Source organism: Hypanus sabinus, chromosome 2 (genome assembly GCF_030144855.1).
Source record: "Hypanus sabinus isolate sHypSab1 chromosome 2, sHypSab1.hap1, whole genome shotgun sequence".
Classification (NCBI taxonomy): Eukaryota; Metazoa; Chordata; class Chondrichthyes; order Myliobatiformes; family Dasyatidae; genus Hypanus; species Hypanus sabinus.
Genome location: NC_082707.1, coordinates 147,191,909 through 147,206,816, shown reverse-complemented (window position 1 = coordinate 147,206,816; position 14,908 = coordinate 147,191,909). Strand labels below are relative to the sequence as shown.

The following is a 14,908-nucleotide window of genomic DNA, read 5'->3' as shown; positions in this document are numbered from 1 at the left end:
AGCATGCCATTATGTGGAGTCATGATGCACTCCAAATGCATAAAGATTTTGAAGACTTCAGCCTATGATATCCACAGATGCATATTATAAAATTTGGTGTACTAGAACTCAAACTAGTTTTATAGTATTTATGGTGATGATATTGCAGAAACTAGTAGCAGAAATTTTAGTTCTAAGATGCCTGTTTGGCAATGACTATTTGATTGGACATAGATTAGAGACTCATAAATATTTAAATTTACTGAGTATTGCCTACTTTTCTGAGGAAGGTAAACCCTACTTATTTTGTTACTGACTTTCTATTGCAAATCTGAAATCAAAATGAATTAAATGAAGATCTGTAAGCAGTTCTGTTAGGCACAATTAATGTACACTCTACATCTTATAATTGTATTCTGTCCTCATAACTCGGCAATGAAGTATTTGATGAAAGCACCTACTGTGATTAGCAGCCAAATTTACTACTTGACTTCAAGAAAACAGACTGCGAGTAGCCAGCAAACTTCAAAGTAAATTTATTATTGAAGCACATTTATGTCACCACCTTGAGATTCATTTTCTTACAGTCATTCACAGTAGAACAAAAAAACATTATAATCAATGAAAAACTACACAGAAACAAAGACTGACGAATAACCAATGTGTAAAAGGTGACAAACTGTGCAAATACAAAAATAGTAATCAGTAAATAGGTTGTGGCATCCGTCGGTCTCGAGAGACCATGGATCTGTGCCTGGAGTTTCCAGGGCACAGGCCTGGGCAGGGTTGTATGGGAGACCAGTAATTGCCCAAGCTGCAGGCCTTCCCCTCTCCACGCCACCTATGTTGTCCAAGGGAAGGGCACTAGGACCCAAGCAGCTTGGCACCGGTGACGTCGCAAAGCAATGTGTTGTTAAGTGCCTTGCTCAAGGACACAAACAGGCTGCCTCAGCTGAGGCTCGAACCAGTGACCTTCAGCTTACTAGTCTGATGCCTTGCCCACTAGGCCTTGCGCCAACACAATCAGTAAATAAGTCAATAACTAAATACTAAGAACATGTGTTGCAGAGTCCTTGAAAGTGAGTCCATACATTGTGGGATCAGTTCAGAGTTGAGGTGAGTGAAGTTATCCACAATGGTTCAGGAGCCTCGCAGTTGAAGGGTTAATCTGTTCATGATGTGGAACTCAAGGTTCCTGTTCCTCCTTCCCGATGGCAGCAGCGAAATGAGAGCATGGCCTAGGTGGTGGGGTCCTTAATGATGGATGCTGCTCATTGTAGAAAAACCTACACAAAGGAGGCTGGTGGAGAGGGCTTTGCCTGTGATGCGCTAAGCTGTATTCACCTCTGTCAGCTTTTCAATTATGGGCAAAGCAGTCAGGATACTTTCCACTGTGCATCTATAGAAGTTTGTCAAATGTTTTACATGACATGGCAGATCTGTGCAAGCTTATAAGAAAATTGAGGCATTTTGTAATAGTATTTACATTCTGATCACATGATAGATTCTCTGAGATGATAATGTTTAAGGAATTGAAAGTTACTGACCCTCTCCGCCTTCTATCCCCTAATGAGGGCTGGCTCATGGGCCTCCATAGTCTGCATGAAACTTCAGTTGGTGTCCATCCTTAACAAACTGGCTCTCTTTCAGGAGTATTGGCCCTTCATCCTTGGAGCTATTGATCTGCTCAAAGCACTTCTTGCAACAGGGACTCTCCTTCCAACAGCATTTGTGGCATCTTCCCTTGTGTCCCGCTCTGCAGCTTCCTCCAAAAGACCACAAACCAGACTATGTCCATCACAAAACTCTCTCTACCCGATTCTTTCTAGAATCTCTCCCAATCCCACCATCGCAATAGGCTGATGCAACATTCCTAAGTTCAATAATATGGCTTCTTAGCTTTAGCCGAGAACAAAACATTCTACCAGCAGGACGCACTGCTAAAATGAAATAATTCTACAGCATAGCAGTAGAAATCTTAACCAGGGCATTACATTGTGAAAGCTGCTTTTGTGGTGCTATGTGCGTGTGATACTGCTGTCAGTAAGTTGAGCATATGACAATAAAAACAAACTGCTGGAGGAACTCAGCAGGTCAGCTAACATTTTATATGTATTGATTCAGATTTCCAGCATCTCCAGTCTCTCTTATGTTTCCATATGACAATAGACATAACTTTGCCACTGACTGCAGCAACCTTTAGTTGTCCATCATTTTTGTTCTTCACATTCGTACAATTGAATGTAAAATCATGAATCACAATGCAAGTTGCAAAAATTTCCCATACCCTTCATCTGCTTTCTTATTCAGCTTCAACGTCCTCCCCTTTGTCTTTCAGCTCTCTTTCCATGCACATTCATCCAGCCATTAGTGATGCCCGAACCTCATTTTGAAACCTTTCCTTATTATGTAAGGAAAGAGATAAGTAACAGAGACAACTGGTTAAAATTGAGTAGAGTTAAGAGAATTTTTTCCCATGCTATATAATTCTTTAAAATATTTTTTCAACTACATTTTGCATCATTTACCCTTTTGCTTTAAATTTCCTTGTATTTAGAATTCTATATAGTTTCTGTGACAAATTGTGTTCTTAATGAGGGATTGAAGTGTAATGAGTAATTTTATCTATCAAAATATCAATACAGTGTAGTATGCAAATTTTGAAACTTGGGGACTACATACTAATTTTTGCCTTTTCACCACTTGTTACAACTAATCATAGGTCAGCTGTTACATATTAGATGGAAAAATTCCATTGTTAATTTTAAGATGTCCTGCAGTTCTATTCATGCAAATACATGTTTTCAAGAGCACGGCTTTGATAGGCTAGGAAGATAATTTAATTACTCTTCATTAAAATTGTAAATAATCAGGGAATCCTTAAAAGAGAACCAGAATAAAATTGTCAAAGATTACTGAAGGAAAAAGCAATATTATAATATCTGAAAGTTCTGGCACTCCTGAGACTTTAACGCTAGACTTACAGATTTTCTGTGCTTTTGGATATTGCTTATACAAATGCATAAGCATACTTTTATGGACCATTTATGCAGCAATAGAATAATTTTTCATTGAACCATGTAAATTTAGATGAGCGTGAAATACACAAGCAATTCGACTTGGCTCCAACCTCAGATCTACGCATGTTTCCTAAGCCATAATATTCCAGATCCCAAATCTGGTTCTGACTACGCTGTTAGTCTACAATACAAGCACAGGCTACACTGTAGATCTTGGCTCTCTGGCTGTACACTGTGTTTACACCAAAGTTACGAATGTGGAGATGCTGAATTATTAGCATTTTGAAACTGTCAAATGCCATATTATGATAGGATAGCTTATCAGTGAAATCATATATATGTATCTACAGAACTTGCACATTTTTAAATGTTTGTTTATTTTATTTTTATTTAGAGATACAGCACAGGACAGGCCCTTCATGCCCACCTAGCTGCTCCACTGAGCAGCCCACAGATTAAACCCTAGACTAATAATGGGACAATTTACAATTAACCTTCTTAACCAGTACCTCTTTGGACTGTGGTAGGAAACCATAGCACCTAGAGGGTAAGAAACAAATTTTCTTACTGAGGACGCCGGAATTGAACTCCAAACTCTGCCCTGAACTGTATCTATATTCTGTTATCACTCTAGGAATGCCACACAAGGACAAGCATATATAGGGAGAGGAAACATTTCAAACGTAGCATTGCACATGAAACGAGGCTAAAATGTAGTGCAGAGCTATGGTCTGATGACCAACAATGTTTTTGTTACTTTGAGATAGCACAGAATAGGCCTTTCCAGCCTCTCAAGCCCCAAACACCCCCAGTTCAACCCTGGCCTAGTCAAATAGGACAATTTACAATCTATCAAACAGTACAGCTTTGGACTATGGGAGGAAACCAGAGCACCTGGAGGAAACCCATGCATTCCATGGGGAGGACATACAAACTCCTTACAGAGGACACCAGAATTGAACTTCGAACTCCAATGTTATGAGCTGTATTAGCATCATGTTAATGACTACGCTACTGTGGTGCCTGTTTTCAGGCAGCAAGAATAGAAGTGGAACTTGAAAACAATGAGATTGGAGCTCATATCTTAAGAAGATGGCCTAAAACGTAAAAGCTATGAATTAATAGGGATAGAGAAATAATAACATGAATTAAAAGATTGGAAGAAAGTTCTGGCATGGAATCATAGATTAGAAGAGGAGAATGTGTGTAGTAAATACTGGATAAACATCTTGAACATGTGATCCATCACCTGATTCCTGGTTCATATTTACTCCAACCTGTTAGCAATTCAACCTCCCCCCCCCTTAGCCTACTTTGTAACTGATGCTGTTAATTTATGTTTCTTCATATCCGACAGGAACACAACTCTTCTCAGAAAGCAAAATCCATTGTACTCCTTCACATGTTTTAAATTGCAGAGGGACGGAGAGAAGAATGTCTGTGGCAGGGTAGACTCAAATGTTGTTTGGGTAAATCATCATTTTTGGGATGATTCACTAACAAAATCATTTTTTAAATTGTAATTGAGATGTAGAACACAACCACTAATAGGAATCTGAAACAAAAGAGAAGGCAGTATTTGTTAAAAGGGAAAATACTGAATTAGTGTTCCGGTGGATCACCGCACATCAGAACTGGCTGGTTCTGCACGGACAGAAAAGAGTGATGCACTTTAAATCCAGACCAACTGTCTGAAGGATGGTGACTCGGGATTAAAGTTCCCACTCATCTGAATAGGGGTTGCTGACTTCAATATTGGGTGAAAAAAGTACATTTAGATTTTTTTATATTTCATTTTTTGAATGTTTTAGTTATTTTCAAACATCAGCTTTATCTGCCATATGCATGTACAGTGGATTCCAGTTAATTGGGGCACATCGGGACCAGTACATTATGGCTCAATTAAGCAGCTGCCCCAGCAGTTATCCAAAGTGTCATGGAAATAATTAAAAGGCATAAAAAAGACAAACTATGATTAAACTGTGTAACAAATTATGTATTTAAATGAATGACAGAACAATTTAGAACGCTATCAATATCGCTACAGCATTATAAAACTGTATTAGTTCCTAATATATATTAATGAATTCTTCCATCACTGCTGTGTTCTTTTGATTGACTGTACGCAACATCAGTGCAAACGTGCAGTGCAGATAATGGACTAACTTCATTGCTTTCCTGTATAAATTCAACATAAATAACAAAATTATTAGAAGTCACTGCATTTTGACTCTACTTCTGTCAACCCATATGTATTACACAAGCACCTGCAACTGACCCTATTTAAAAACTGCTCGGTTCATAATGTCTAATGGCAGTTTCTGGCATCTCCAAGCCTGAATGTTTGAAACCATGGTGAAGAAAAGAGTTCTGAATTGTCTTACTGCTTATTTCTCGCCAACTATCAGTGACAAAAATCACTTTTTGAACACAAATACACACAGCTGACACTATTTACAAACTCTTCACACTTAGCACGGTGTAGGGCAGGGTTTCTCAAAAGGGGTTCTGCGAGAGATTGTGATTTAAAAAAATAAACATTGCTTTTTGAACATCACACAGTGCACAATGCTAGTGCTTGCAATGGTGGGCAGTGACCAAGCAAACCCATTAGCAATCTGGTTAGAGGTCTGTCAGCTCAGTATGGCAGTACGCAGGAGGACAGTGTTTATTTGCTTGAGTCCATTGTCAGTTTTTGGTACAAGATAGGGGAGGCCACTGATAATTCGTCAGCGCTATATTGCACAGAGGGGAGGATGGTAAGTCGATGAGAAGCATGAAGTGCGTTTTCCAAGCACCAGATGGACTCATCCATTTTTATATTTTATTAACCCCTGTGTTTTCCAGACGTCTGACAGTCCAATGTGGCCATTTTTGAATTACAATTTTCTGAGTCTGTGCTGGTGCAACAACAGACAAATTAAAAGTCTGTCTTTACAATGAAAGCTTCTTATCAATAGGTTTTACATTGACTAGTGCTCCATGGTGTCCTGTTCCATTGCGCCTGGTCTGTGGCAAACTACTTACAGATGCAGCAATGGCTCCAGCAACATTGTATATACACTGAACTACAAGTAGGCACAACGTTGTAGACTGGAAGTCCTGTAATGTGCTGTAAATATCTGTTTTACAAATCACAGCCATATAACACATAAAGGTGCTGATTATTATATACTGCTATTGGAATTTCAAAACAGTAAAGCTATTTGAATATAATCACAATCAGTAAAAAGGCTCAGGAAGCAAGTTATTTAGTAGCAGAACTTATTATCCAGAAAAGGAAAAGTCACACAGTGGGTGAGAACCTGATAATGCAAGCATGTAAAATTATAGTGGGTAAAATGTAAAGATATGATGCAGTATGAGAAATTGAAAAGGTTTCACATTCAATGATGATGGCTGGTTCTTCATTTGCAAAAATCAGGAGGAAAGAAGAGTCCTCAGGAGCAACAGCATGATCATTGGTAAATGCAGAGGTTAGTCTGGATATACAGACTCTGGAGCACTAGGGACACAGGAACAGCTGGGATGCAGGTTTTTGGGTAGTAGGATCCTTTCTATTTCTCATCTCTTTGGCAGTCACTCTTCTGGATTCTACAAAGTTCTTGGCTACACGATGGATCAGCGATCTCTGTCAAGCCAGCTGCTGCCATTCATTAACCTTGATATTTACCTGTGAGAAGTCTTTGTACCTCTTGCACAGGGCACCATGATCTCTCTTGGTCTGAGAGAGTTCTCCATAGAGTACTGCTTTCGGTAACCTGGAGTTGTCCATGCAAGTAGCTGCCTGAGCAGCAAAGTGGCTTCAATGCTCAGAAGTTGTGCCTTCTCAAGGACCTTGTTGGAGACATGATCCTGCCAGCTGATATCCACGATGGGCCAGAGACAGCGCTGATGGAAGTGCTCGAGCAATTGGATTTGCTTATGGTACAAGACCCAGGCTTCGGAGCCATATAGCAGTGTTATCATGATAGCAGCCTTGTATACCTGGATTTTTGTGGACAGACACAGCTGGAGGTTCTTTCACACATGTTTTTGGAGGTGTTCAAAGGCACTGCTAGCTCTGGCAAGTCAATTGTCAATGTTGTTTACTGTATACTTACTGCCATAGTATAGTTGGAGATGAGGCTGCCCAGGTAGGTGAACTGCTCAACCATGGTGAGAAGGTGATCATCAATGATGATTCAAGGTGGGTTATAAATGCCATGAGGGGGCTTCTAATGGAAGATCATTGTTTTCTTCAGACTGGCCATTAACCCGAAAGCCCTTGCAGCTTTGGTGAACTGTGACTGCAGTCTGTAGCCCGACCTCTGTGTGTGTGGGAAGAGCACAGTTGTTCGCACATGGTAGCTCGAGAATGGGTTCTTGCATGGTTTTTTGTTCAGGCAAGAAGGCAGCCATTCTCAAACAGTACAATAAGTTGACATATTGATGACATGTCACATGCTGAAGAGTTTTGTGTGATAAACTGAAAAAAAACTTCTCTATCCAGGTCGATGAGTCAACAGATTTCATCATTAAATGTCAGGTTGTAGCATTTGCAAGATTTGTAAATGATGGTGAAATTCAAGAATTTTTTTCTGTTGTAAAGAACTGCCTGAAACAAGCAAAGACCAAGATATATTTAATGTTTTGTCTTCATATCTGGAAACAAAAACTCTGTCTAGGAGGAACTGTGTTGGCATCTGTACTGATAGTGCCCCATCAGTAGTTGCTCCATGAGGGTTTTCATTTCTCTTGTTAAAAAATAAAAATCCTGATGTTGTCGCAACACACTGCTATCTTCACAGAGAGGTGCTGGTGTCAAAAGCTCTTGGAGATGAAATGAGAAAGTTCTGGATGATGCTACAAAAATGGTTAACTTTATTAAACAGAGACCAGTTTTCTCGAGAATGTTTAAAAAACTGAAAATCTGGACAAAGAGCACACTTACTTACAGAAATCCAGTGGCTTAGCAGAGGAGGAGTTCTCAACAGGGTGCTTGAGCTGAAAGGTGTAATACAGGAGTATGTTCAAGAAACTAGTAGGCAAGATTTTGCTGAGTGCTTTGAAGATGAAGAATGGTTCCAGAAACTAGACAACTTAGCAGACAATTTTTGATCATATGAACCATTTGAACAAGTTTCTGCAAAGCCCTGGAGAAGATGTTTTGACTTAAGGTGACAGAATACTTGGAATTAAAAGGAAACTGAATCTTTCAACATATCATGTTGCAAAAGGAAGTCTTGAAGTGTTTCCGCTCGGTTTTGAGAGTGAGGAAGGATCAGAAAGTCTCAAGACTTTTTGAAAATCACCTGGAAGAACTGCAGAATAAAATTGCAATATTTTTCCTCCCCTTCAATACAAGTGTATGACTAAGTGAGAGACCCTTTCTCTGAATCTTCTGCTTAGCCTGAAAATTTGTTTTTGAGAGAAAAAGAAGAACTTCATCAGATGCAATCTTATCGTGCACTCAAGATGAGATTTACTGACCTGCCATTCATAGGAAAGCAATGAAAATTTTGCTGCAGTGTTCAACTTCTTGCATGTGTGAGCAAGCTTTGTCTTGTTTAACAAGCATTAGGAGCAAGGGTAGAGATAGTCTGATTTCAGTTGAAGGTGAAATCCGTATGTGCCTATCTCAAGTTCAACCCAGAATTGAGTATTTGTGCAGCAAAAAACAAGCACAGGTTTTACATGCCAGGCATATATTTGAGCCTGATCATGTCACTTAGTCAGAAAATGTTTTTTTCAAAGTCTTCTATAAAATTGTGTCTTAGGCTATATTTTCATTCATATTGTTTTGGCTTATGGCTTTTAGTAATTTTACTATTCAATATTATCAATAAACTTTCATGTTGTAAATACCATTAAATAAAATCAATTTATAATCATTTAAATTAAATCTACAGAGTCTACCTTTAGAAAACTTAAACCCTATTTTGGCTTAAGCCAGTTATTTAACAGAAATTTATTATGTTTGCCTTATGAGTTTTTAAAATTTCTGAAAAGGAAAGAAAGAGATTGATTTCAAGAAAGGTAAGAAAGGTTGGTTAAAAATTCATTCTCTACTCAAAAGAGCATCGACAATTATTTTTGGATTATTATATCTACAACTTACTGATCACACCAACGTACTGTAAGCTGTAGATTTAATAATTTTTATGCAGGGGTTTCCTGAGACCTGAAAATTTTTCAAGGGTTTCTGCATGGCAAAAAGTTTGAGAAAGGCTGGTGTAGAGTCTTAACAGGCACACAAGTGCACACAACTGACGTTAATTAGAAATTGGCAACAGTCCTTGTCTCAATTAAGTGGTATAGTGCCCCAAATAAATGAAGGGAATTCTGGCTATTTTCTTAATTAGTTTTAGTTCTTTAAGAGTTGTCCCAAATAAATGGTTGCTGCAGTGAACCGATTATCCAACTAACCGTAATGCGTTGGTAAGGGTGCGACATGCCGCAAGAATATACAACAATTATAAAGAGTAAAGATTTATATAAAAGTAAAGAATTATGAAGAGAGTAAAATCTAATGAAGTTTGCGGTTATAGGATGCACCTGGAATGAAATGTGCAATAATAAATACTAATTGGCATTATGTCACTTAATTTATAAATTGTTTTATTTTTAATAGTTTTAGCTATGTAGCAACTGTAATTTCTTTTATTGGAGGTAACTTAAGCTATTTAAATAGATAAAGAATACCTTTTCCAAATTTGGCCACAGAAAGGCTCTGCTTTGCTTCCTGCTCCTTGTTTTCAAAGTTCTAGTAGCTACTGAGGCCTTAGTGTCCAAATACAACAGCTATATATGCATTTTGTGCAGCCATCCACATCTGACCCAAGTATGTGCAGGGGCTGAGTTCAAATGGTGGATCAAATCCAGCTCAATTCAGTTCATTCATTTTTCAAGGGAACACGTCAAATAATCTCTGGAAAATTTACATAACTGCAGAGAAATGGTGGTGATTTGGGACTAATTGCATGGCTGTTTCAAAGAGTCAGTGCAAGCAAAAATAGAATAAGTTCCTGTGATATATTCTGTAATTTTCATTGTGAATTACACAGAACATAGAATAGTATAGCACAGGGACAGGCCCTTTGGTCCATAGTCTAGTGCAGAACCAAATAAATTAATCAAGTAGCCAACTAAACTGATCCCTTATTTCTACATAATATCCATATCCTTCTGTTTTCCTCACATTCATGTGCTTATCTAGAAGTCTCTGAGAAGTCCCTAATGTTTCTGCCTCTTCTACCACCAAAGGCAACACATTCCAGGCACCCACCACTCTTAAAAATAATTGCAACCATAGCAGATCCTGTTGTAAGGCTTTGGTGATCAGCCACACAGTATTTACAAGAAATCAAATAGTAATTTGTATAACATCCAAGTATAATACAGTTTTAACCATTTCAAGGCATATCACAAAGATTCTGGTGAAGTATTAATTAAAATGATTGACATCATTATTTCTTGTTAAAGTGTAGCATAGCCATGAAGAGATGAGCAGCATTAAATTTAGTGCAGTTTGTGGAAATTTTTAACAGTTTTCAATTTGAATTTAATTTTCAGAAGTAAAATTAGAATTGACACAGTTTTTAAAAAAATAAGTTTTATCCTTAATTTAGATCAAATGCAGCAGTTAGTTTAAATTAACTATAAATCTCTGAGAATTTGGAAATTTAAATGGTTTGAATTCTAGTTTCATTTTTAAATGAAATTATATATTTCATTTTATGTGTTTTGATGCATTTAGTTTTCAACTACATAGTATTTATTAGCAAAAAAAGAATGCATTAATTTGAAGTATGTTACAACTTAATTGTAAAGAAGGTAACTGATATGCTTTTCAGTTTTAACACCAGCATGAGTGCTCAGTTTTGAATAGGGAAAAAGTCATTAAATAAATCAGAAATTATTTTTTCTTGTTTATTCCAGTCTGTTATTGGCAGTGTCTAAAGCAAAATAATCTTTTTGTTCCTACATCAAGTGAATAGTGTATGGCTGGGAATCAGTGAAGAACTGAGCAAGATCCATTGTGTGTGATAGGACAAATGCATCAGCATAAATTTTTTGCCAGTTAGGGTCGAAACAAATGTCACAGTTTCAGTAATGCATCAAACATAAAATCTTACAGCAGTGATGCAGGTCCTTCAACTAATTATGTCAGTGATGACTATCAGTTACACATCTGTGCTAATAAGACCATAAGACATAGGAGCAGAATTAGGTCATTCAGTCCATCAAGTCTGCTCCGCCATTTCATCATGGCTAATCCCAGATGCCATTCAACCCTATACACCTACCCTCTCACCATATCCCTTCGTGCCCCGACCAATCAGGAAATAACCAACTTCTGCTTTGAATGTAACTATGGACTTAGCCTCCATCGCAGTCTGTAGCAGAGCATTCCACAGATCCACCTTTCTGGCTAAAAAAATTCTTCCTTACTTCTGTTCTAAAAGGTTGCCCCTCAATTTTGAGGCTGTGCCCTCTAGTTCTGGTTACCCCCATCAGAGAAAACATCCTTCCACATCTACCTTACCTTGTCTTTTCAACATCTGTCATTTCTTTGTCCCCCAGTACTACCTCATCAACATTATTTTCCAGTGGTGCAATATCAATTCTCGCCTCCCTTTTATTCTTTATATAACGGAAAACACTTCTTGTATCCTGCTTTGTACTGTGGGCTAGTTTGCCCTCATATTTCATCTTTTCCCTTCTTATAGCTTTTTTAGTTGCCTTTTGTTGGATTTTAAAAGCTTCCCAATCATCCAACTTCCCATTCACGTTTGCTACTTTATATGCCCTTCCCTTGGCTCTTATGCAGTCCTTAATTTCCCTTGTCACATGCACTAAAGGACTTGGTCCTCTACCTTCAACAGTTTAGCAAACCATGCACTTGTTCAGATACTTCTAAATGCTGTAAGAGTGTGTGCTTCACTACGAACACAGACATTGCATTCCAGATACTTACTGTCTTCAAGGTGAAAAATATGCACGCCAGAATCAACTTTATTTTTTTTTACTCTGAAATTTTATTTAATGAGAAAACCTATGTTTTCTGATTTGCTGGGTAAGATCTTAGTTGTGGATTATTAATGTCTGATAAGAACATTTAAGGACAAAATAAGTTACAATGTATCCTTAGGAGCATGGCTTCTTTTACGTAGAAGCTTCACAATTAGTCAGTTCCAAAAAATGCCAATCTGCACAAAGTTCTATTGTACTGCCTAATCCCATACTGTGAACTCCTCCTTCCTTAACCCCATCATACAAACAAGTGATCCAATAGTTCAGTTTTCTTCATACTTTGTTCTATACAATGAAATAGAATCAAGAAATTTCAAGGATTCAGCAAATATTCTTTGTTAATGGAGTGTACAGCTTTGTGATTGTTAGTTTAGGTCTCTTAGCAGCAGGTCTGAGCTTGCAACTTTGTGAATTTAAACCCATTCTCTTTCCTGTAAAGAAGCAATTAATTTCTTCCAGTTTCATTCTCCATTGCTTGTGTTCAGTTCTGTGAATAATTCAAACTTCTAGGCTAACATTCCCTCCAATATTCACAGAACTCTGAATTGCCAAGGGTGTTATTCAGCATGTATGGTAATTCTGGTTACTTTGTTTTCCAACAGTTTTTGATTTTCTTGTATCTTTATTTAATGCATTTTTGAATAGGTGAGTGCATTACCTTTTTAATAATTTTTAAGTAATTTTCAAATAATAGTAATTCATATACCATTATGCTAATTATTAACTAAGATGGCATTAAACTGACAGAAACCAAAAAGCTTAATGCTCGATATTCTGCAAGTCATCACCAAATCTGTGCTTTATCTCTGTAATGCACAGGAAACCACATTGTGCACAATGTATGGAGCATTTCAAAACTGGAAAAGGTTCAAGTAGATCACAATTTCATTTGGAAAGAGTGTTTCAAGAAAGTGAAGCAGAAGAAATAAAAGGATATGTGTTGCATTTCCTGCAGTTGACAAGGAGATGCTCTGAAAATAGTAATGGCTGTTGATGGAGATGGAAAACTGAATCATAATATCAGGAGGAGGGAAATGCTCCTCTTGGGATGGTTGAAGGGGAAAATTGAGTAAAATTTATCTGAGGTTCGCATTGGAGCTTTTGGAAATTGCAGAATTTATTGTTGCAAAGTGAGAATGCTAGAAACCCTATCCTGATTCTGAAAAGGCATAGAAGTGGTTGGAAGTGAGCACAAGGGGTAGAGGTTGAGGAATGTGGAAATATATTGGAAATTCCAAATGGAAGCTTTGCATTGTCAGAAGAGATGCAGTGGATACTATGAAATTGGGAGAACCGGATGGATTGTTTTTAGAAACATAATGAAAGGTTGTTGAGATAGCTGTGGAAGACTGTGGTTTTTATCATTTAAAAAAAGAGTTAAGAGGCCTATTCCCTGAACTGGAGGTAGAGATGATGCTGAAAGGGAGCCAAAAACAAGCTCTGTGGAAGAACTCTACAGGTCAGGCAGCATTTGTGGAGGTAAAGGGATAGCCTAAGTTTTGGGTCAAGACCCTGCATCAGGACAGAACTGCTGAGCTTCTCCAACAACTCTCTTTTAACTCTACATCCCAGCATCTGCAGTCTCTTGTATCTTAAGGAAAGAGAAAATTGGAATTAGACTCTGAAAATGAACACAGGATGAAAATTGGCAATGTGGATAAAGAACCTTTGCAGTTCAAGGGATATAACAGGAATGTTCTAGAAAAATATATATGAAGAGTGGTCAAAGTAAGATTTAAATAGATTACTCTGAATGTTATAATTGCATATTTCTTATTCTTGAACTCTACCCATATTGCTTTATGGAAAGAGCCATCCTCTCTGTGCCACTAACATTCTCCCCACTCAACAGTGCAACTGCACCACTAATTTTACATCCCTCTTTCTCATGTGTGAATCATCTGAATTGTGGAATATTGAGCTGCCAGTCCTGACCTTCTCTCAGGCAAGTGTTTGTTATGACATCACTGTTCCAGGCTCTAAGTCCATCACCCTTCTCTGTGATGATACTTGCATTTGAAACAAATACTCTTCAGCCTTACTGTGTTCATTAATCTAGCCCAGCCTGATCTTGCACCCTTACTTGACCTTAGCCCTCAATGCCACACCCCTTCCATACAACTTTAAACACTCCTGAATAGTGATACCAAAGGTCCCTGAGAGGATATTGGTGCCCCTCTAGTTTAGGTGTAACCCACCCTCCTTTCAATAACTTCCACATCCTCTTGGCCAGTCTCCCAAACTACAACCACTTATTGAATTAAAACTCTGCTGTCCATCTCTAATCTGGATTCATCCCATTGACTCACCTTGGTACTTGCTGACTTGTATAGGTTTCTGCTCAGATAATGCCTCAATTGTAAATTTCCTATCCTTGTGCTCAAGTCTCTCTTTGACCACATTTCTTGGCTGTAGCTGTAATCTCCACTTGGCTAGCTGCCTGTCTAGATCTCTGTGCTACAGTGGCACATAAAAAGAACATCCTGTAGGGCTTTTAGATGAAGTGGTATAGGTAGAGCTCAGGAATAAGGAAGGTGCAGTTATTACCTTGTGTATTGCAGCTTTCCATGTATAAATTGTCTTTTGAATGCCCTAATTACAAAAAGATGACACTTAACAAGTCCTCCAAAAGTTCCAAAGGGCTTTGAGTTGCCCTGAATTCTTGGAGGTGCTGGACGTCATCAAAGCTTCTTTTTAACCAGTTTTGACCAAATAGGCAAGATGGCGCTAGAGTGTGACAACTTGTTACAAACTGCTCTCAGCAGCTCCAGTCATTACTTCTATTATCATAGTTTACTGATGTGATGAAATGATTTGTTTGGATGGCACATAGACAATAATGTGTGGCACATGTGACAATAATAAACAGATTTACAAAGTGAGAGACATGGCTC

The 14,908-nt window shown here is 38.0% G+C and overlaps 1 protein-coding gene across 4 annotated transcripts in view; it reads left to right on the top strand.

Moving 5' to 3' along the window:
* The window catches only part of mipol1 (mirror-image polydactyly 1), a 330,956-nt gene that overhangs the window by 125,876 nt on the left and 190,172 nt on the right, over positions 1–14,908 (top strand). The window lies entirely within an intron of this gene.